Source organism: Notechis scutatus, chromosome 3 (genome assembly GCF_049901735.1).
Source record: "Notechis scutatus isolate UNSWTSFEM ecotype Mainland chromosome 3, rNotScu1.2, whole genome shotgun sequence".
Lineage (NCBI taxonomy): Eukaryota > Metazoa > Chordata > Lepidosauria > Squamata > Elapidae > Notechis > Notechis scutatus.
Genome location: NC_142011.1, coordinates 119,349,509 through 119,373,047, shown reverse-complemented (window position 1 = coordinate 119,373,047; position 23,539 = coordinate 119,349,509). Strand labels below are relative to the sequence as shown.

General features: G+C 36.6%; 1 long non-coding RNA gene across 2 annotated transcripts; it reads left to right on the top strand.

Annotated features, from left to right (window-relative positions):
- The first annotated feature begins 503 nt into the window (after nucleotides 1-503).
- Nucleotides 504-21,230, top strand: LOC148131381 (uncharacterized). 2 transcript variants are annotated; one of them, XR_015748760.1, is made up of 4 exons: nucleotides 12,535-12,569; nucleotides 18,730-18,791; nucleotides 19,435-19,535; nucleotides 20,097-21,230. It is a non-coding gene; the product is annotated as an uncharacterized LOC148131381 (long non-coding RNA). The 2 variants fall into 2 exon arrangements; XR_015748761.1 differs by lacking the exons at nucleotides 12,535-12,569; nucleotides 18,730-18,791 and adding an exon at nucleotides 504-771.
- Nucleotides 21,231-23,539: the final 2,309 nt, after the last annotated feature.

Sequence of the window (23,539 nt, the reverse complement as noted above, 5' to 3'; positions counted from 1 at the left end):
GTTCAAAGCTGTCAGGTAGTTTTGAATTTCTCTGGTGGCTTTTCTGCTATTTTTGGGACCTCACGTGCACATGGTACAATATTGCAGCTCCATTCCATCTCTTGAGAAACAGTGGTGGGGAGTAGGAAGTTTGAAATTGGTATGAGCAACCAACCTGTTAGATTTATCAAGTTATTAAACTCCCTACTTAAATTTTTTTTTTGGGGGGGGGGTGTAGCAAGGCATTGAATTTGAACCACACTAACTTCTCAGCTCAGCTTTTTCTTACACTCTAGCCAGTCATGAGCTTTAATTTTGCTGTGCTAGTGAAATGTTACACTTCCATGCTGGTTCTGTCAACACAATCAGGAGCTTAGCTCAGCCATGAGTGGTCTAAAAATAGACTCGAGGCTTTTAAATTCTGTATGATTGGGGAAGGTTTAAGTCTCTTGACAATAAACACATGGGTGTCAAGTTAACTCAGCCACTGGACCATGCTTTCATCAGTCTGAATTAAACTATAGTCAAGCCACTTTCTCTGTAGTGGTTTTTTTCCTCCCGTGCCATGACCATATTTCTCTTTGTGCAAACTTGTTCTGCTGCTTCTCCAATTGTCAGCAATCCACAACCCCATTACAACTATGATGAAGTGGGGTTTCCCCAGAAAGGGTAAAACTTGCTAACCAGTTATGGCAGCTCCCCTGGTGTAAAAACCAAGCGACCAGGGGCAACTTGTCTCCCCACCACCTCCACCGCAATCTTAGCTGTGTCACTTCAGGAAAAAGTGCAAAGGTGAGAGCTTATTTCTTTTCCATAGATTTTTGAAGCATTTTGAATTGAACTTTCTGCGTTAATTCAGCTAGTATCTCTATAGGCTTTTGGTTACAGGTAGTCCTTAACTTATGACTATAATTGAGCCTGGAATTACAGCTGTAAGTTGTGACTGTTAAGTGGGTCACCATGTGACCATAACTGGTTTGTTGTAGCAGTTATTAAGTGAATGCCACAGTTGTTAAATTAATAGGGTAACCATTAAGTGAACCCATTTTTCACAATGGGGTTGTTTTTTTGTTTTGTTTTTTGTTTTGCTGGAACTGGAAATAAATGCTGGAAACTGGCATAAAAAAATCCTCCCAAAGTCAGGGTAGCGTGATATAGGAAATGGGCAGTCGATGAGCTCTGTATTTGCTTCCTCCTAAAAAAGCTTTCAGAATCCGGCTATATTCCCGAGCCTTGGATGCTACATGCGCCAAGGGCCTCACTTCCTTGCTATATTGTTTATAGGCCAGATGTCCTGCTTTGTGTGTACTTGAATTAGACCTTTTAATGGTTTTTATTGTTTTAATGGATTTTATTGTTGTCTTGTTTTAAAATCTTTTTTAAGATTTTAATTGTAATATACGTTTTTGAACTGTAAACTGTCCAGAGTCATTTACTGAGATGGGCACCTAGAGAAATTTAATTTAATAAATAAACAAAACTGCTGACTTAGCCAGAGGTTGGCTCATCATAAGTGGTGGATAACTAAGCATCCTTGCTAACCTGCATTGCTTGGTGATTACCTAATGGATCTTTTCTCTATCTAAGTGTCCAGGATGAAAGTGATCGGGTGACTTGTGCAGTGGATACCCCTGAAACAAAAATAGATAAGCTATCTCCATGTAGCCTTCAAAAACCCCATTGCAATAGAACCGGTTGGTCTACTTGCAGCAGCTGCATTGCTACCATCATCCTGAAGAAAGGATATATCTGGGCATGTGCTTTGTTCTCTATATTATCAGACCCCTAAAAAAACTCTTAATCATAATCCTGATTAAGATGGTAATAGCTGTTAAACAATTACGACTGACAGTAGCAAAACAACAAGCCATTTCTTACTATTGAAAGCAATAGAAAAGCAGCACTCTGCTGGTATTAGTGGTTGAGAACCAACAACATTAATCAGGATCATTGAAGGAACAGGGACAGACTTTAACTCCATTTCTACCCTGCCGTCAATGATCTTGATTAAAAGCGATGTTTCCCCACCACAAATAATAGCAGATGGCTGCTTTTCTACCATTATTAGTGGCGATACTTTGAATATGGTCTCTGTGATGGTAGTGGTGGTAAGTAAAACAATTTGATGTGCATGGTTGTGGGCATTGTGAAAGGGCCGCATAAGCAGCACCTAGCATCATATCTGACCCTTGCAACTGAAACATTTTCCCCTACAAAATCTATCTTTCAGCCAGGGCTGCTTTGCAAAAGTAAAGGTACAGATCACAGCTTGTAACATTATATCATCCTAAAAAGACAGACGTACTAAGAAGCTAACTGAAGTTTCCCATGGCTGGATTAAAGCAATCCTTTTTTTTAAAAACCATGAAACCACCATTCCCCTTGATTAGGCCAACAAAAGCATAGATAGACCAAGATGAAGAATTTGGGGATTACAAGCGTGTGTATGTTGCACAGAAGCAGGAAAAGTGGCTTACGGTTAAGCTCCCAGCCGGTTAGGAGTAATAAAATGTACAAAACCCAGGAATTAAGATTTCATGGTACAGCCCTAGGAAACAATCCGGAATGATAATTTGAGGGGGGAAATTCTACAGCTGAACTCAAGGTATATAAGCAAGACGCCACATATTCAGAATCTGTTACACTAAAGGTGGTATATAAATGCATAATAGTGATGTTTTGCTTCCCCACCCACCCATCCACCACAGTATTTGTTTCATACAGCCTTAAGTAAGTTGATACAGATGGAAAAGATGCTAATAAAGCTGGCTTTCATAGTTATTTATAAATAAAACATTCAATGGACTCATCAATTGTTGACCTGAAGCAGCAGGTTAGGGACAGATTGTCACAAAGAAAACCTGTCTATGTGATTGTTAGGGGTTAAAAACAACTTGATGGGATATAACCCACCAATTCTTGAATGCCTACAGGTGTGCAGAGGATTCCTTCTCTAGTTAGTATCATGGATCTTTCAGGAGCCTTTGAGGCAGGCATTATGGAGAGTCTTCAAAGAAGTTGATCAAGGCATAAGATAAGCTTGGTTCCACCTTGGACTGGTCTGTGTTTGTCAGTGGTGGGACTACCGGTTCTGTGGGCGTGGCTTGGTGGGCGTGGCAGGGGAAGGATACTGTAAAATCTCCAGTCAGAGGTAGTATTTGCCGGTTCTCCAAACTACTCAAAATTTCCGCTAGCGGTTCTCCAGAACGGGTCAGAACCTGCTGAATACCCACCTCCGGTGTTTGTACTACCTCTACATTACAGATGTGGGAGAGACCCTGCCTGACTTGCATTCCCTGAATTCATTAGAAAAATGTGACATGCAGCTCATTCATTTAATTTTTTTCTAACTTCAATGGCACACTCCTTTTTTAAAAAAGAAAGATGAAGACAACATTTAGAAGCAAAAGTGAACATATTCTTCCGAAAGGATAGTAATAATTCAGAATTCAACATGTCAGAATTCAACATGGAATGCAAAAATATTGAAATTTATCAATTTTTCTCTTTAAACTTTGTTTCTTTTTTAAAAAGAAACATGTGTTAGCAATTGAGAATGAAACAATAGTTCATTTATTAGTAAAATAAATTATAACAAACATAAAACAAGCAAAAGTCCATTTGGAAGAAATAGTTTCTTTAAAATTTAGAATAAATATTAAATAAACACATCAAACAACAGTTTTTTTTTAATTTCCTTAACTTTCTTGATAAAATAAGCATAGCTTTTTTTTTTTTTCTAAGATGGGGAATGCTATTACTTGATATAGTAGCCATGGAACCTATATAACTCTAAAAGCAATGCACTGCATGGTTTGTCCAACTTGTAGTATGAAAATATTCATGCTTTTTATACCATAAATTCCATAAAATGTATTTTCCATTTGTTTTATATTTTTATGGGATACATATTTTATATAAATATATAAAGTATATTAAGCTAATAGCTGTAAATTGTACACACGTTATGCAGAGTTATAGCAAACTGGCTAATATTTTCCTTTCCTTTTTTCTCCAAAATTACAATTTCTAATACAAGAAAAACTAGCAATACATAATGCAAACCAGAGGAAAATATTTGTGCTATCCTCCATGACGTTCACTTTAAATGAATATAAATGTCTGGATGTATCATAAGTGTAAACTATATTTAAAATGCTGCCACTGTTTAAAGTACGGTTCATAGGGCCCGATTTCAGGCTTGGAACAAAATCAAAACCAGTCTACAAAAAAGAGAGGAAAATAGAAGTAGGTAGGTATTTGGATATGTTCGTCCCCTTGAGTTATCTGTAAAAATAATAAAGATGGGAATAAATAAATAAATAAACTAACAAATAAATAAATAAATAAATAAATTCATGTAATTTTAAATACGCTGATAAGAATATAAACCTTTTGGCTCCAGTCCCCTTGACTGAATGCTAATTTAGAAGCTAGATTGGAATTCAACAGCAGCTGGTTATTAGTTAGAGCCCCCAAGCAAGTACTTTATTTGTGTTAGCTGTGCCTATAAACTGGTGTTCTCAAGAGATACAATTTTAAACATGGATGTGCCGGTCACCTTGTGACTCATACCTGTTGACATATGTATCTACTATGAATCTCTCTAACGTATTTTAAAAGTTCCATAAGCAAGCCGTTACAGAAGTGTCTCCTGGAGTCCAGGCTATGTTATGCAATGCAGTCTTGCAATAACTTGAATCATTTGCCTCTCCTTGACCTTCCCTGAGGACATCTCTGCTGCTATGTCATCTTGACCTTAATTTTATTTATTGACCGCATAGCACATTGGTGGGCAACTTATAACAACCTTCAGCAATGAAAAATACCGTTCCTGAAATTACAAGGATCCTAGTTCTCAGCATGATCAGCTAACAAAGCGTTAACTGGGAGCAGGAACTTAATGATCTGGAGCAACATCTCCAGGAGCAAACATCTGTCTTGCCCTTGCCCAGGGATCTTGGATTATTCATGTGACTTCAGGTGTTTATTGAGCAGATTCAATATAGCATCAAAATTACAGCATAGTAATTTGGGTTCTAGTTGTAGCAGCACGTAATTTAGATCACTAAATGATCTTGCGTTATAAATATGAGTATGGGAATGAAAGTAGGTTTTTCCTCCTTGAACCTGTACAATTCCGTTTCAAGGTGACTGAGATCCCTGACTTTCTTTGCAACACATGATCTTGGAAGTCAGGGTGGATGACCTGTTATGGATCTGCTCAGAGATGTCCCTGGGGCATAATGTGAGACCCAGAAATGCCTTGTGCTTGATTTCCACCTACTTTCTCAGGTACTGTGAGGTCTGGTTCCTGGTTTTGGTTTGTTTTTTTCATGCCTGTCACCTTCTCTTACCCCATTTAGGAAGCTTGAAAAATCTCCCAAATAGAAATATGTCTGCCTTGGCAGCAAGTCTACCTTTCCCTTTAAAGCAGAAAGCACTGAGACACAATTGAGAAGTCATGGTCACTATTAATTCCCGGCCCATTGTATTCCATGAGATGTAGTTTAGTACATTTGCTAGACTGTACCTAAACTGCTTCAGTATTACAATCATCTACTTTGGGTCCCTACATTTTTTTATTGTAACCTTATGGCATTTATTTAATAAATTTGAGAACCACTGGTATTTTCTGATTTTTTCTTTCATCTCTCCATATGTGCTCATTTATCTAGCTTTGGACAGGAAATGACAACACGTTTGCCCTTTTTCCACATGTAATATGAAACTTATAGTTGCTTTCTGATAAAAGGAAGGTTGATGAAATCAATGTAGCTAAATTGGTAAACAAAACCAGGCTCTCCTAGCATGTGATCCCCCAAACTCTTTAAAATCTAACAGGCATGGGGGGGGGGGGAGCCTTCAAGGATAAAATAAATTCCTTGTTATGTTATACATGGCATGTAGATACTGTCTGGCTACCTATCTAAGTGTGTTATGTTGAAATGTTCTAATGGGAAATGTACAAACCATATTCTTTAAAAGAGCGTTTCCAATCAATACAGGTGCTATTTATATAAACCTGCAAGTAGTACATCTGCCAAATGTGGGCTGTAAAAATCTGGATGAGTTAGTTCTAAATGGCAGCCACATGACAGAATTTTCTCCATCTCTTTGCAGTCCAGGTCTGGTAACTTTACAACTTGCTCTTTTGTGAACATCTTCAGGAAAAGCATAAACCAAATTCTCATCTCGGTAATTAAACTTACCACCTTTTTCATACTTACCTTAAAATGTTTGAACAAAGGATAGGAACAGTAAACACAATCACACCTCCCTCTCTTTCTCTCTCTCTCCTCCCAACCTTCCTCCCTCTCCCCCGCCCTGCCTCTCTCTCTCCTGTTCCTAATGACACATGATATGTTAAATCAAACAATAGCTGCAGAACCAAGGAAGTTAGAGATGTTATTAGTTGAAGCTTCTGGCCCTCTAGAAATAAGTGTTTCACTACTTTATCGGAAAGAGTGTGCTTCTCCTGCTGTTGTGCTTTGCCATACAACTTACATAAAGTAGTCAAAAGTTGTCTTTTATGTTTGTCTAGCAAGATAAAGAAACCTTTATGTAAGAAAACAAGACAAAGAAGCCTTTATTTAGGAAAACAGTCAGGCTTGACTTTATGGATCAGAAGATCCAAAGCAAAGAATTCTTTAAAGATTGGCTGTCTGTGAAAAAAATGAGTATAGATTTAAAAGAAAAGGGCTATACATCATGTGGAGGCTTTGTAAACCACGATCATCATACGAGCATCAAATAAATATGCACAGCTATCAGCTTGGACTATTTAATAATCTCAATCCTTCCTTTAAAAATAATTAGTACCATATAAACTGAGAGATCCATTGCCTAGTTTGGCAAGAAAGTTTTACATATACTACTAGGTGTCCAGCCTCTTTCTTCATACAAGAATATGTGGGTCAGAACCAACAATTCTTTAAGGATAGAAAAGCAGACAGAAAATTGAAACCTTACTAAATTATTATTTTATTCTAATATACTAAATCATAACATAACATTCTTTCAATTAGATATCCTTTTTGCTCCCCTCTTCATCTGAAGGAGACTGTGATACTGGTAGACAAACAAACTCACTGTCAAAAAATTTGCTTACCTGCACAGTAGTTGTTTCATCTCTTTACAACATGACAAGCAGGCCTGCTTTGCTTTGTTCCCCAAAAGGAGAAGAAGGTAAAATTACTAAGCTGCAAATGTGTGTGCCTGTTTGTAGATTCCTACTTTGGAAACTGATATCTCTCTAAAATGTTCTCCTTCATTCCAGTGTCACTTCAGAGAAGGCAGGCTAAAGAGATTATTTACCTGTTCCTGACCTACCCTCATTGTCTGAACAAGCAAAAACGATTGAGTGAGTGGTGTAATTTAACTCCCAAGGAGATAACGGAATGCAATGTACTCACCAACATTTGTTAGCAGCATTTCCCATGAAGACTTTGGATAGGTTTCAGGGGCCTAGTGCACTGATGTCTCATAAGCTGTGGCATGAGCTTGCTGTCAGCATGTGGTGACAGAATTATTGCAAATAACTGCTTAACATATGTGACATGAATAATAGGTGACTATCAGGTATGATCATGTAAATTCTTGGCAGTCAAAGCACATTAATGCAATAAAACCAGAGAGATGTAAAGGTTAGAGCAGTGTCCCAGCTAAAGAATACTTAGAATCATATGTCTTGTGTAGCATAAAACACTTTATCAATACACAACCAAGCTGATATGTACAGGACTACCACCCAAATATATTCACTTATTTTTTTTTTTTTTTTTTTTGGTTTTTCAATTTTTTAAAAAAAAATAAATATAAGAGTATATAAATAATTAAAAAAATAAAAGGGGAACAAATAAAAAAAAAAAAAAAAAAAGACATCAAGTGTGTAAACCAGCCCTTTGGTTTATACCACTTAGGAACGGCGTGAGACGCTCTGGTAGCGCGGTTGTTTTTGGGGTTTGGAAAAAAAAAAAAAGTAAATAAATTATTAAATATATAATTCCCTTTTTTTATTAATTTTTTTTTTTCTTATAAATTTTTGTTTTTTTTTTTTTTTTTTTTTTTTTTTTTTTTTTTTTTTTTTTTTTTTTTTTTGTAAAATTTTTTTTTTTTTTAATTAATTATTTTAATTTTTTTTTTTTTTTTTTTTTTTTTTAATCAAAAATTAAATCATTTTTAATTTTTTTTTTTTTTATTTTTTTATTTTCTCTTATTTTAATAAAAATAATAAAAAATTAAAAAAAAAATATTTTCCAATTTTTTTTTCTTTTTCTTTCACCCCCCCCCCCCCCCCCCCCCCTTTTTACATAACCATCTCTGGGAGTTGGTTTGCAATGGAAGTTTGAAAAAGAAACAAAAAAGGAGTAAAATATTGATATTTCATGTTACACAAGCCCCAATTGCAACTTTTAATCCTGATTTCAGTACAGAAAATATTTCAGTGAGCCCCTCGACAAACTTTCCCTGTTTCTTTACCTTTATCATTTGCACATTCTATATAACATATGTATATATTTCAATTGATTTGGCTTTCCATCTAAGCATCATGACTCTGAGTGGTACCAACAGATAAAAACACAGAATAAATACTAAGCAGCAGCCAAAAACCCACCACAATCATCAGCACCACCATCTGCCAGGCTTTGCCATGAGTCCCAGCATCCACACCTGATTATACAACCAAGCTTTCTATGCGTTAGGAATGGCCAACAAGTTTGAGGCTAATCAGATCGTCCAGTGTGATGAGGTTCCAAGCAAGCAGCGAGCATGACTGAAACTGCTCTCTTACTGCCAGGTGGACTCTTTGATAGATGGGACCTGCATGCACGATCTGATGGAATGGGTAGACACAGTCGGGGAGAGGCAGTCCCCTCTGTTCGATAACAGTCTTTTGCTTAGGGCAGGAGACACAAAATGTATTTCCTGAAGTTATTCCCTGATAGCAGTAACCGTGAGAGGGATCTTGGAGTCTTAGTGGACAACCAGCTAAATAGGAGCCAGCAGTGTGCAGCAGCAGCCAAAAAAGCTAATGCAATCCTAAGTTGCATTAACAGGGGGATACAATCAAGATCAAGCGAGGTACTAATACCACTCTATAAAGCCTTAGTAAGACCATACCTAGAGTACTGCATCCTGTTTTGTTCACCACATTACAAAAAAGATGTTGAGACCCTAGAAAAAGTACAGAGAAGAGCAACCAGGATGATTAGGGGACTGGAGGCTAAAACATACAATGAACGGTTGCAGAAACTGGGCTCGGCTAGTCTAGTAAAGAGAAGAACCCAGGGGAGACATGATAGCGGTCTTCCAATATTTGAGGGGCTGCCAGAGGGAGGAAGGGGTCAAGCTATTTTCTAAAGCTCCTCTAGGCCAGACAAGGAATAATGGATGGAAACTGAACAAGGAGAGATTTAACCTGGAAGTAAGGAGAAACTTTCTGACAGTGAGAACAATCAACCAATGGAACAACTTGCCCTCGGAAGTTGTGGGAGCGCCATCACTTGAGACTTTCAAGAAGAGATTGGACTGCCATTTGTCAGAAATGTTGTAAGGTCTCCCGCTTGGGCGGAGGGTTGGACTAGATGACCTACAAGGTCCCTTCCAACTCTGATTATCTGTTATCTGAAAGTGAACACTCTTTTCTCCCTTTCCCTTTTCGAATCAACATGGTAATTGAGCTTTCTTTTTAATTTCTTCTATGTATAGTGAAAAGAGCCAGGTAATTTTTGGAAACTATACCTGAGCTTATGCAAACAGACAAAAGGATTTGTTTATTTTACTCCTCTAAATCTTTGCAAAAACTAGTCTCATACACTGTAGAAGAAATCCCATTGGTCTGCTGCAGCAATGGAGTGTCAAAGTGAAAAAAACAAATACATTTCTTAATAGAATGTATATGGCTGCCCAACTCACTCTCAGTGACTCCATGCAGGTTATTTCTGGACAATAGTACAAAAAAGACAATTGCCAGATGCTAGCAAAGATTAGTGCCAGTTAGTGGTGGGCAACTCAGATTTGGTTACCCATTAATTGCTGCAATTAAAAATAAACCAGAATAATTATAACTACCTCCTTTTCCCCCTTTCATAATTTATTTACTCCATTAACTTCATGGAAAAAATGTTCAAATCCCCAATTTTAGGAGAGCGCAATGTTCTTGCTGCAGGTATGTGTATGTGTGTACAGTATTCTCCTCAGGCAGAAGAAGAAGCAAACGTCACTTTAATCATATTCTTGGAGGACTGATTTTGAACAACTGAAATGTGACATTCCATATTGTCAGAATCTTCTGTCTGATTGTTTGCTTGCAGACATTTCATTACAGTTTTGGTTGGGATGTGGTTTCTTTGAGTAGGGTATTGTTTTCTGCATGATTGTTTGTCTGGATTTAAGTCCTGCTTGTCTGGATTTGACTGTTGGAGAGGATGTATTCTAGTCTTTTTGTTTCCTTCTTAGTTTTTTTTGTTGTCTTTTGAATGGCATGTAAATATGGTTTATCTCTATAAAACCTCTTCTTTCTTTATCGAAGTTGCCATACATCTGTTCTTTGCACTGACTCTGCAGACTTAGAAAACATATTGAATAAGAGTTTGCATTATCATGATTCTCACATTTCTTCAATTTTTTTTTTTATCGAGGTTACACTTCTTGACTGCTTAATTTTTACAAATATTCATACAGAATAAATTCCACTGAACCAATAGGATGTATTGGAGGGGGGAGAGGAACACATATTTTCCCACATTTTTCCCTGTAAGGGATTGTGTTCATTATAGTTTAAAATAAATGAAGTATTACACATTACCATGGTGGAGGCGGGGCTCAGAATATTAGCTAGATCAGTGGCCCCCAACCTTTTTTGTGCCACAGCCCGGTATCACAAAATGATCCGCGGCCTGGTACCAGCATCAGCACGCATGGCAAGGCGAGCCAAGCGACCGGCCAGCCAGCCGTCCCCCACTTCTCCCCGCCACCTTCAACTCCTCCTTTGTACCTTTGTTGATGGGCTTCGGGACGGCTTCGGGACAGCTTCGGGACGGTCGCTCGGCTCGCCTTGCCTTGGGTGCTGAAAGAATCCTCGCGCCTTAGTTTTGTTCAAAGCCGCACCCCGCTTCGATGAAACTAAGGCACGAGGATTCCTTCAGGACCCAAACGCCACTTTCCAACTGGAAAAGCTCACCAGAAGCACTTTCTCATCAAAACAAGATAGCAGCACCCAGCAAACCAACGGCCCAGTAGAAAATGTTCCACGGACTGGTACCGGTCCGGGGCCCGGTGGTTGGGGACCCCTGAGCTAGATTATTGGACATGTACCTTAGCAATCTAAAAATATGAAGAGAACCTAAAGTCTATAATTGCTCAATAGTGAAGGAAAAGTCAATGTTCTATATTCAGTATGTTTACATTTGAGAAATATAAGTAATGTCTAATAATTTTGTGTAACTATAATATGACAAGTGCAGATGCTACACAGTGAGAGCCGGCTTGGAGTGGTTGTTAAGCTCTAGGCTGGAAACCTCCTGGTTTTAGTCCCACTTTAGGCATGAAGCCAGCTGGGTTACGTCGGCCTAATCATTTTCCCTCAGCCCTAGGAAGAAGGCAAGGGCAACCTACTTCCAAAAATCTTGCCAAGTAGGAACTCATCCAGGCAGTTGCCAAGAGTAAACAATGACTCGAAGGCACAATCTATCTATATATATCTTCTATAAATGCTATACAATCATGGAACATATGACCATGACTCAAAATTTTTAACTACTTAGCAACATCTTGGCTTTAATATACTTTGAAGAAGTAACTGTTTGGCCACAGAGTTTTGGTTGCTTGGAAACAGAACATTTTGCTTACATAAATAATTGTATATTAATGTTCAATGCAACTGTTTACCAGCATAGTAAATATTTCCTCCGTTTAGAATAGAATAGAATACTTTTATTGGCCAAGTGTGATTGGACAACACAAGGAATTTGTCTTGGTGTAAATACTCTCAGCATACATAAAGAAAAGGTATATTCGTTAAGAATCAAGAATCATAACGTACAACACTTAATGACAGTCCTAGGGTACAATCAACAATCAAATCATACTAGGAAACAGTCAATATAAATCGTAAGGATACAAGCAACAAAGTTACAGTCCTACAATCACAAGTGGGAGGGGATGGGTGATAAGGAGTGGTGAGAAGATTAACAGTAATAGTAGTGCAGACTTTAAGGGGGAGAGGGGCTGTCAAAAAGAAACTCCAAAATAGTAATCCTCTTAAGGTTCATTTTGTAAACCTTTATTTAACTGTTGCTAATTGTAATGCTTTTAATACTTTTAATGCTTTTCTATCCTTTTACGCCATTGTAAGCTGCCCAGAGTCACTTTGGATATTTAGACACACAGACAGAGAAAGAAAGAAAGAAAGAAAGAAAGAAAGAAAGAAAGAAAGAAAGAAAGAAAGAAAGAAAGAAAGAAAGAAAGAAAGAAAGAAAGAAAGAAAGAAAGAAAGAAAGAAAGAAAGAAGCTATTTGAAGAGAAAAAAACTTTAATAACACAATGGGAAAAATGAATTAACAAAGGAAAAAACTATTAAGAAAGAGGTACAAAGATAAAACTTTTTTTTTCTCAATACATCATTCCCTAAGAACTATTTTTAAATGTCTTTGGGGACATTTAGATGAAAATTGCCCATAAGACTCAAGGGAGATAAAATATTTTAGTGCTGTAACTGAATGCGAATTGATCCTTTCTGATCCAAACTGAAGGAGAAAAAACCCAGCCCAAGCGGGAATGAACATCAGTGGGCATGGCTCTTAGACCACGAGAGAGAAATCAATAGGGAAACGGTAGCGAGAGGTGCCATGGAATCCTGAGCAAACATGTTCCATACTTCATCCCTATTGCACTAAATTATACATTATGGAAAATTATGGGGCAATCCCTGTCATTTGAAGGTAGAACAGGAACTGACTTGAAAAAAAACATTGTGAGCTTCTATCCATGCAAATGGAGATTTGTTTAGTTTTAATAGTACTGTCAGAAAATGTCTTTTAATAATAGGAGAACTTCTCTGCCTTTTTAGCACTAGAAATAGAAGATGGAAAGGCTTCATCACTACTTGGAATGTAGCTTAAATTTTTAGGACTGAAGTATTGTAGCTACATATCAGAAACAGTGCTTCTAGATAATTAGTGTTGAGAACCAGTTTGCAAAGCTAAAGCGGGTCCAGATTATAATAAGCTATATAAGAAAGATTGTGTGTGTGTGTGTGTGTGTGTGTGTGTGTGTGTGTTCTCCTGCATGTGCAAATGCTGAGTTAACATCTGCGAATCATACACATTCTACAAAGAGCAATGTATATTTTAAGTGTCATATTAATAAGGATAAAATGTTTTCTTGGAGAGATGTTTTACATTAATAGAGGACCTGAGCCAAGACTTTTTTCTCAGCTTTCCATATCTAGTAATATGGCTGGTCTCAATTTTTTTTTCAAAACAAATACAACAGCTTAACTGCTATTCAAAATGAAAGTGCCACATTTGATTATTTTAACACTCAATGATGTCCCAAAACATTTTCTGAAGTGTATGTTATTAAAAAATTGAGAATAAATTCATACAAATCTACATATTTTTTCTAACAGAAATGTAACAATTGTATAATCAAGTTATTAAAAATAATTTCACATTAGGATTCATTTATCACATTCAGAAGCATCATTGGTTACTTATAAATCTATGAACTATGGCAGAAAAGTATACTATAAAATCTAGTTTGAGCAAAACAGTTTAATTTCAAACGCAGTTCAGTTCTTTAAAAAATAATTGCATTGTTTCTGCGTCATCTATCAGAAGCAAAAGCTTTTTAAAATGAGATTTTAAGTAATTAGCACATGGGGATTCAGTGCCCTCTAGAGTTCCTTTCCCCTTCCCATAGTTAACATGTTCAGGATAAATCATACTATAACCAGAGGTGGTATTCAGCAGGTTCTGACCAGTTCTGGAGAACCGATAGCAGAAATTTTGAGTAGTTCGGAGAACCAGCAAATGTCACCTCTGACTGGAGATTTTACAGTATCCTTCCCCTGCCATGCCCACCAAGCCACACCCACAGAACCGGTAGTAAAAAAAACTGAATCCCACCACTGACACACACATATACAACTATAACTATAAGATGGCTAGGTTAAGGGAAACACGTGCATAAATCATGCCTGTCTACATAACCATTTAAGTGGCTCATTGTTTATCAATATTTATTTCTTACATCTATGTGTGTTTTATAAGTATTTTATTTTATAAAATTAGCCAGGTAAATTATAGGAATTTCTGTGGGAAATACCTCTGAATATTTGGCACTAAGAAAAAAAATCCCAGAAACAGTCCTCATCCTAAAAAATGAGGGGGGAGGGGGTGTAGGACCAGGTAAACTTTACTGACTTTATTTCCAGATTTAGAATCTATACTATAGTCATACAGATGCGGTAGGGTTTTCCTTAAGTCCCCCTTTCTGTTAAAGGAAGGAAAATACAGTATATTTCATATGGGAGCTATTTCATTTGAGTGCACTCCTTATATAAAATGAAGCCAAAGATAGCCATTGGTTTCCTTTCATTTTCTTAGATGAGCCTCCTCTATAGGGGTAGTTTTTCTAGGAAACAAAAGAAAAAAATATATGACAAAACTGATGGCATTTTAAGAATTTGTGAAAACCTATGATATAATTATTGTTGCAGGAAAGAAAAGGTGCTTTTGTAAATATTAGGACTTAACAAAGATACAGTTAATATTTTTAATAAAATTATTTGGAAGGCAGTTCATTCTAACATATGGAAACAGCAAATATGTATGTGATGAATCTTCCAGAGGAGTCAAGCAGAGAAGCAGGAGAATTGCTTAACCTTTTTCCTCCCCATTGCTTTCCCAATCCTCTGTCATGCTCTTCCTCACCTCCCTTAGGAGGTGAAACATGCATTTAAAACATATTTTAAAATATTCAGAATTCTAGGAATTGAAGTCTATACACCTTAAAGTTACAGAGTTTAATAAACCAATTTAAGATGTGGGAAATGGGAAAGTGTTTTAAGTGCTTCCTCCCCAATTACACCACTGCTCTCCATCACTGCTTTTTCAGTTTATTATAATCTTGTTTAGGATTTTCTTTCTAGCATACCTAATTATTTTGACTGTTTGTTATTGCAGTGGTTTACTACTGCTTAATTTATTCGGCAATACTTTATCATTTAGAAATAGTTGATATCTGGTTAAATATAACATATGCTAAAAAAAAACCAAAAGATTCCATGATCAAAATGATCTTCATTACAGAGTAATTGACAAGCTGTGCTCTGCCTGCTGCCATCATCTACACACGCACACATATACATCATTTATTTATTAGTTTTATTTATATCCCAACTTTCTGCTCTGGCACTTAAAGTAACTAACAAAATTTAAAAGCAAAAACACCAAAACTACAAATTAAAATTAGCAATAAAATAAAGGCTACCATCCTGTAACAATGAAGACCATGGCAAAGGAGCTGTGTCTTTACAAGGTTCCTATAGACTCAGATGGAACTCCCAAGGGAGGGTGTTCCACAGCCTGGAAACAAGGAAGGAGAAAGGCCTCCTCCCACATGCCAGAAAGATGAACCCCTGACAGTGGGGGCATCTTCATGAGGGTGTCTCCTGCCAGCCTTAAGTACCAGACAGTTTTGTAAGGGGAGAGGGAGTCCCTTAAATAGTCAAGCCCTAAGCCATTAAGGGGATTTACAGGTCAATACTGATACATTAAACTGTGTCTCGTAAGGAATTGACAACAAGTGGAGTCTTTCAGTCATGGCATCATAAGTTCCCACGCCTTGTGCCGGTTGACAGCTTAGTTATACCCACAGCAATCTCCAGATAGAGAAACATGTAACAACTTAACAACTGCACCATTTAGTGATGGAGCTGCCGGTCCCTGTTGTGGTCAATAAGTAAGGACTACCTCTACATGCGTGACATCTAAAGTGCAACATTAGGCATCTAATCAATGAAACAAGAGAACTTATAAGAGACCCCAGCCATCAATCACCTCCTCATCCTTCAGTCCAAGCATCTTGTATCACAGAGTAACCATGTGAGCTAAGGATGAATTTCCTCCCTCTTCTGCCAGCCAGATCTCTGTTGCACTTTTATTCAGGTTTATTCCTGAATAAGAAAATGTTTTGCCCACAATGGATATGGCATTAAAAAAAACAAAAAAAACAGGATTTTCAGGATGTAGTCCACTATCTCAGTCACCTTGGCTTTCTTAGTTAGTTCTGCTATCTAAAAAAGAGTGAGGGCAACCACTGAATCGAATTCCTTTGAATTCCTTTAAATTCCATTCTTCTACCATATCTCCTATTCCCAGTGGTTGCTTCAGTGTTCACTCCCAGACCATTTTCTACGCCCCCTGTTTTCTTGAAATATCGCTTAACAAAGCAATTGTCCAGATTTTTCTTACCTTCGTTCTCTCCAACAGGCACTTCTATAGACAAAAAATAAAAGTGGAAGGATCTCAGAACTCCAGAAATGATTGTTCTTTGGGTGGTGCCAACTTTGCAGATACTGATCTTATTGGATCAGAGGAGCAATTCTTTTAAGGCCCAGTAAATGAATGTAATCCAGGAAGGCTTCACAACTGAAGTGACAAATTAATTAATAATCTTGGCCAAATAGTTTCTCCCACTCCAAATGAAAGCTATTCTCCACAAATAACAAGGTTAGTCAGAGGATAGGCAGGTAATCAGATGGTATAATGCATTTTCCTTCTCTTCTCTCTTGCCATCCATCTGGATCAAGTGATAATCTTTTCAGCCTCTTTTTACAGATAAGATCTCCAAAGACAAGCTGTATTCTTCTTCACCTACCAGCACCATTTCAAACTAAACTTTTAAATATCAATGTGAGAAACGTGAAGCATGGCATTCTCTTGTAAATGAAACGTTTTAATAAGGCTTCCCAGGAAACAAAACTTGTGACATACATGAGAACACTCCGAAACAAGTCTTTTTTTTTAAAGTGGAGCTGTTAGATACTCAGTCAACATTTAAAAATCTATGAAAAGATTGCACTTTTTCAGGATGATAGGCATTCCTATATTTTATTTTCTGCCTTACCTGTTGTATTTGTTTTGCTTTTCCCCAACATTCAAACCTCCTTACTTCATGGATTTTCATTATCATGGTAAATAATAAGATTGCTCAAAGCACTTGTATTTTGAGCAATCTTCTATTGTGCTTTAACTTAACAGTATGCATTATTCCAGATAGGGATAGTCGTGGTTTTCTCAATAAATTATCACTTCTCTTTTGGTGTGTGTGTGTGTAAAATATCACTCTGGTAATCCATCTCTGAAAGAAAACTGTGAGAAATGTGTACACTGCAGAAAAAGAAATATACTGTGAATCCAAATACATCAGTTGCTTGCTGCTGAACATACCTGAGAAGCATTACTAGAAATCCCCAGAGGGAGGCCAAGAATATAGCAACCCAAATAGGCAATTTTCTTATCCTGCCACTCAGATAATCTCTTTTTAGCTGTAAATCAGTTACATCTGAAAGTGTTTAAGAAATGAGACTTGTGAGAATATTATGTCCATATAGGCTGCATTATGGCTATGGGCAACCTCACAATTTCTCCTTTTTTCAGAGAAACTATACCAGCTTGAATTCACCGTCTGAATGCCAATCTCTGCTGCAATGCCATCCCCACTTATTCAGGGATGTCTAGTAGAATCCTTACCAGAAGCCATGAAGGTTAAAATTATGCTCATTAAGATAGGCTAAAATAACAGAAATTTGTGAGTGTAATTCTGCTGTACTTCCTTCTGCTTCTTAGCTGCCTCTGAATGTTATCTAGTTTTTCTGTCTTAAAAAATCCTTCTACTTCCTTCTACTTTGATAGCAAGGTCATCTTCTTTGCTTTCTACAGTTATATTGCAATAATGAACTTCAGAGCTGTCACTTGACCCATACTTGAGTTGTTAAGCACGCTGTAGCAGGAAATTTCAGGATTTCGTTCAGCTGGACATGTGTTCTCAATCCATTCTGCCTCCCAGGTCCTCTCTCAGCTTCTGTTGAGACACTGCAAGGCACCTATTCCAGACTGGCTGATATTACAAAAAATAAAAGATACGTGTTCGTTTTGAAGATACAAAACTGCAGTACTCACAGTTCCTTCAAATTACTCTGTATCCATTGCTACAGTGATTGTCAGCTTCCAATAATCATTATAACTCATATTTAGATACTTGTCATTATAACAGCCCAATGATAAAATGCAATGACAGCTACAAGATACACACACACACACACACACAGAGAGAGAGAGAGAGAGAGAGAGTCCATATATATGAATGTGTGTGTATGTGTGTGTGTCATCGTTTTACAAAAAGTGTTTTATGGTGTATCTTAGCTTTAAAAGGGGATAGCACTAACAATACCACTTAGACTTCTATACCACTCCATAGGGCTTTACAGCACTCTCTTTTACAACATTTACAAGTGTTTGTAATTAATAAAACATAAAGTTTACAGAGTCAGAATATTGCCCCCAACAATCTGAGTCAATCATTTTACCAACCTCAGAAGGATGTAAGGCTGAGTCAACCTTGAGTTGATGAGGGTTGAACTCCAGATAATGGGCAGAGTTTGCCTGCAATACTGTATTCTAACCACTGTGCCACCAGGGCTCTTAAATTCTTCAAGTGGCAATTATGTGTTGTCTACAGGCCATGAAATAATATAACTACATTTTCCCCATGGATAGTGAAGATGGATTATGACTAATATGGTAGGTATGTTATTGTTTACAGTATTTTTATTTAATAATGTTTTTTTTTTAATTATATTTCTTGTGGGGTCCTTGATGCTCTCTAAACTTGGTTGTTTTCTTGAAAATGTTTCTTTACCAAACTGGGCAACTTCATCAGCGCCAATAAGGAGGTGGAGTTCATTCACAATTTATACACTTGTCAGTGTTGGTGGGTGTGATCTTGGTGGTTCCTTGATTGGTCTATTTACTGTCAGTTTTTTGTTTTTTGGTCTGGTAGCTCTTCTGTTACCTAGCTTCTTTAATTATGTCCCAGCAAGTATCACTTTGCATATACACCAGGCTTTCAGACAGGAGATTTTTCTCTCCCCCTCCCCCGTCATATTCACCTAGCAAGTGGCAGAGACAAGCAGTTCTTGGCACCTCTTGAAAGCTAAACAGGATTGCCCTGATTAGTATTGAGAGGGGACACAGTCTGGGAATCCCAGGGATGTTAACTGAAGTAGAAAATTAAAGAAATATCCCAGAAAAAGGCACTGCAAACCACTGCAGTAATCTTATCAAGAAAACTATATTGCTACAGCCACCGGAAGTCAAGCTCAACTTGAGGATGTCTTTACTTTACTTCAGATAAACTGTCAATAACTGATGGATTTTCTCCTAGGTGTGTAGAATCCTGCCTATTAGCCAGAAGATGATTTATAAGGAAAGAAATGGATCAGGGACATGCATAATTGGAAGCCCTGTGACATCTAGGTTAGGCCTGTAAGTCATTATTTATGTATCTAACCGCTAACATTTATACAAAGCATAGTCAATCTTAATGTTAGCATTTTAAGTTAAGGTTGTTTAAATGTGGATCTGCACTAACATAACTTTCAAAAATGAGGCATGTGAGTTCAATTCCCATTTGGGGAAGGCACAAAAATAAAGCAGGATGACTTACCAGTTTCTGCCAATCCAATGATTTCTTTATTGCTAACACATTCCTCAAACAAAATGACGCCTATGCATATGGACATTCACAGATGGAGCACACCAAAATCAAACTGACTATATTATTGATACAAGGAGGTGGAGAGTTCAGTTAACTGAGCAAAGAAATGGCCAATGGCTGATTCAGGGACGCATCACAAACTGCTCACATGCACGTTCCATGTCAAGCTACAGCAGAAGAGGCAGCTAGTTCCCATAGTAGGATCTTCAGCATATACTCACCATTTTCAAAGACAAAATCAGGAATCATTTTGAAGCCATAGGAAAAAAAATGAATTCACAATTGTTATTCAAAACCTAAATGACTAAACTCATATTATCTTATTTTAGGCACATTTTGCAAAAATCCAGCTCTTGAGAAATCTGTAATGCTTGGAAGGTAGAAGGAAAGAGAAGAACATACCCAGCGGCAACATGGATGGTCTCAATTCCAGCCATGGTGAGTACATCATTGGAAGACCTGAAGGAGCAGGATAGGAACAGATTATCCTGAAGAAGTTCTGGCTATACGATCACTGGCTTGATGGCACATCAGCATTCAAATCAAACACAATCGAGAAAGTTGTGTATAAATAGCTCATGTGTTATCAAGCTGTGACAACACACATCACTCTTAGTGTCTGTGTTCCATCCACATCCTGTGCATGGTAGTCAAATTACTTTTTTTTTGAGTTTTGAGAATTTTCCTTTAGATCTAGAGAAGTTCTCCAAAGTTGTTCTCTGTCCAGATATCCAGAGAAACTCACTACAGGCATTTAAAAAAAAAAATTAAAAAGTTTGTGGTTCAAGCTGCCTTCAAATTCTTCTGCCCCAATTACTGTTTTTAAAGGCAGCTTTTCCCTCAGTTAGAATTATCATCTTCTTTTCTTACAATATTTTCCTGCATTTGATCTTGTTTTAATGCTCTGTACTGCTATTGCTTTCTAAGGAGACATAATGTAGTGTGTTACTCCTGCAGTCTTTCAAACTACCATTTTATGTAATGCTTACTACAGTTACACTTTATGATCTTTTACAAGAAACATAAATGCAGTATATATTTTAGACACACCAAGATTGCCTGAGTCCTCTGATAGGTTGTTGTTGACAAAATCCAAATGTTGTAGTAGACATTATGGAATAGGAAAAAGTTCAGCCTTTATTAACTTGTAATAACTTCCAGCAATTTCAGCTGAACTTGCGAAGAAGATATGCAGACTTGCTGCTACTTCACCATGTTTCTGTTCTTTTGGTCCAGTTAAATAGAACAAACACTCTTACCTTCATGTAAGACTTATTCTGCCTCAAGCTGGTGCCTTCCAGTGCCTTGAGACTTCCATTTCAAAGGAATGTTAGTTGAGAATTATGGAGATAAAAATCAAACACACCTAGCAACTGCTAAATTAGGGAAAGCTAGGATATACTTGTGATTATTGTTTCTCAACTACTGCAGAGCAACCATTACTAGGTTCTTACATCAACCATCATTTTCGCGGGTACTTACATGTATGGTATTCAGCTTTGTTTGGGTATTTTCCCACGTCATTATAGTTGTGCTTTTAAAGTTGTAGCTACAACTTTAAAAGCACAACTATAATGATGTGGGAAAATACCCAAACAAATCTATCTATCTATCTATCTATCTATCTATCTATATATATATCTATATATCATATATATCTATATATATATATTCTATATATATCTATATCACACACACACACACACACACACACACACAGATATATATATATAGGAAGAAATATAGACATATATGTATATATATAGATATATATATAGAATATAGATATATAGATATATAGATATATAGAAAAGAATATATATATATGCTAACAGTTCATATCAGAAAGAATCATAGCACAGATTGTTAAATCAGCTGCCTTCCAAAAAGGTAAAGAGAAATATATCCAATATTATGAAATTAATATGACTGTGGAAATTATATTGCCTCTAGGTTGGCTCACACATAGAGCACTTATCTAGTAAAATTTTCTTCAAATTCATATGGTATCCATTAGCATTGCACTTGACTACTGGAAAAATCTAGCTCAAGTAAGATATTTTACCTCACATTTTTAGCACTGCATTTCTTTCCTGTCTTGTATCCATTTTGTTTGTTCATTTTCTCAGCCCAATTGACTTTAGGTAGAAGATGGTGTCGCTAGCAGGAAATCACACAACATCCACCATAACCAATAGCCAAACAAGATGCTACATACACCCTAAACACACACAGAATGAGGGTAATTCAATGAACAAGTCAGATATTGGAAAATGTGCCAGTGTTTTTTCTCTATATTTATTATTTGTATTGTGTTGCTGTTACTCCTTGCATACATTTACTGTTAAAAATATTAAAATATTAAAAACATTTGTTTATATCATTTATATGGATTAATCTGGAATCCCCATGGACCTTCTAGCCACAAGGGAACAAGAAAGTTTCATATAAGCTTGGCAATCTATAGAAAGGCAGCCAATTTAACTGCCTTTTTACTGATAAAATTTCACACTGATGAAAGAATTTCACAACACTATTGGGAATGGAAAAAATAGTATGTTTCTCTTAACTAATACTTTAAATATTCAGTTATTTTTGTGTCTGAACTATCTTGTCATTACCAATGGATGATAAAATGGAATAAAATAATTTTAGTTAATACACTGTAGTCTATGATTAACTATCATAAATACACAAAAATGAATCAAATCTATGAACCCCATGTATTTCCACTCCTTTTCCTTTTCCTTCAGGGACCAAGAATTAATAAAATTATATAGAGTTTGTATGGAAAGCTATAGTAACATTACAACACTAAAAGAAATTCTCATAATTTTAAAAATAAACTCAGTATCTACTAATAAATTGGTCTACTACATACATTCAGATACTAAACTTAGGAACTGAGTTATGAAGACAGTGTACACAGAACAACTGAGTAGCCAGGGGAGGTATCAGCATGTTCAGGAAAACTCTAAAATCTGAAAAAGTTTAAAAATAGAAAAACAAATTCTAAATCAAAACTGTCCCCATGTGCCAGAAATATCTCTCACGGAAAGAATTGGGTGGAGGTGCTCACATCATTCTAGGTCTTGGCTTACTGGTTACAGGGATTAAGGGAAGAGAATGCCTTAAAAGAAGGCATGGTGCATTCAGCACTCAGCAGGAATATTCTGCCTTTCATTGTTTGATTGAAAATCTCAAGCCTTTTTTTTGTAAAATTCAATAATTAAATGTATAATAGTAGCTAAGAAAAGTAGTTGGAATTCATGCATGCATACATACAATTGTTTCTACAGGTCTCAAATTGCATCTTCATGAAACCATTACATGGAAGTTAATTTTAATTAACAGACTGATTCCTTGGTTGCAAATCCAGATGTAGTCATAAGAAAATATGTCACAAAACATTTACTGGTCCTGAATATGAAAAATATCTCCAAACATATCAAATCATCGAGCCACCAAGAATTGTCAGAAGAATATTTACTGAACCAAAGCATTCTGCTCTGCAAATTTTGAGGTTATTATGTTATTAGGTTGTTATTCTTTCAGAATTTCTATGGGCTCACTCACTTGGTGATAGTCATTTCTTACTCAATAAATAAAATCTCTATTTACTACAGGGTTATTCCATTGCTCCCCTGAGGAATTTTAGATTACACACATTTTCTTATTTACAGAGGCCTGACTCAAATTTACAACTTCCTTCTAAAATAAGTTTGGTGAAAAGATGACAGTGACTAACTCTGATTCAGTGAAATTCAGGAAT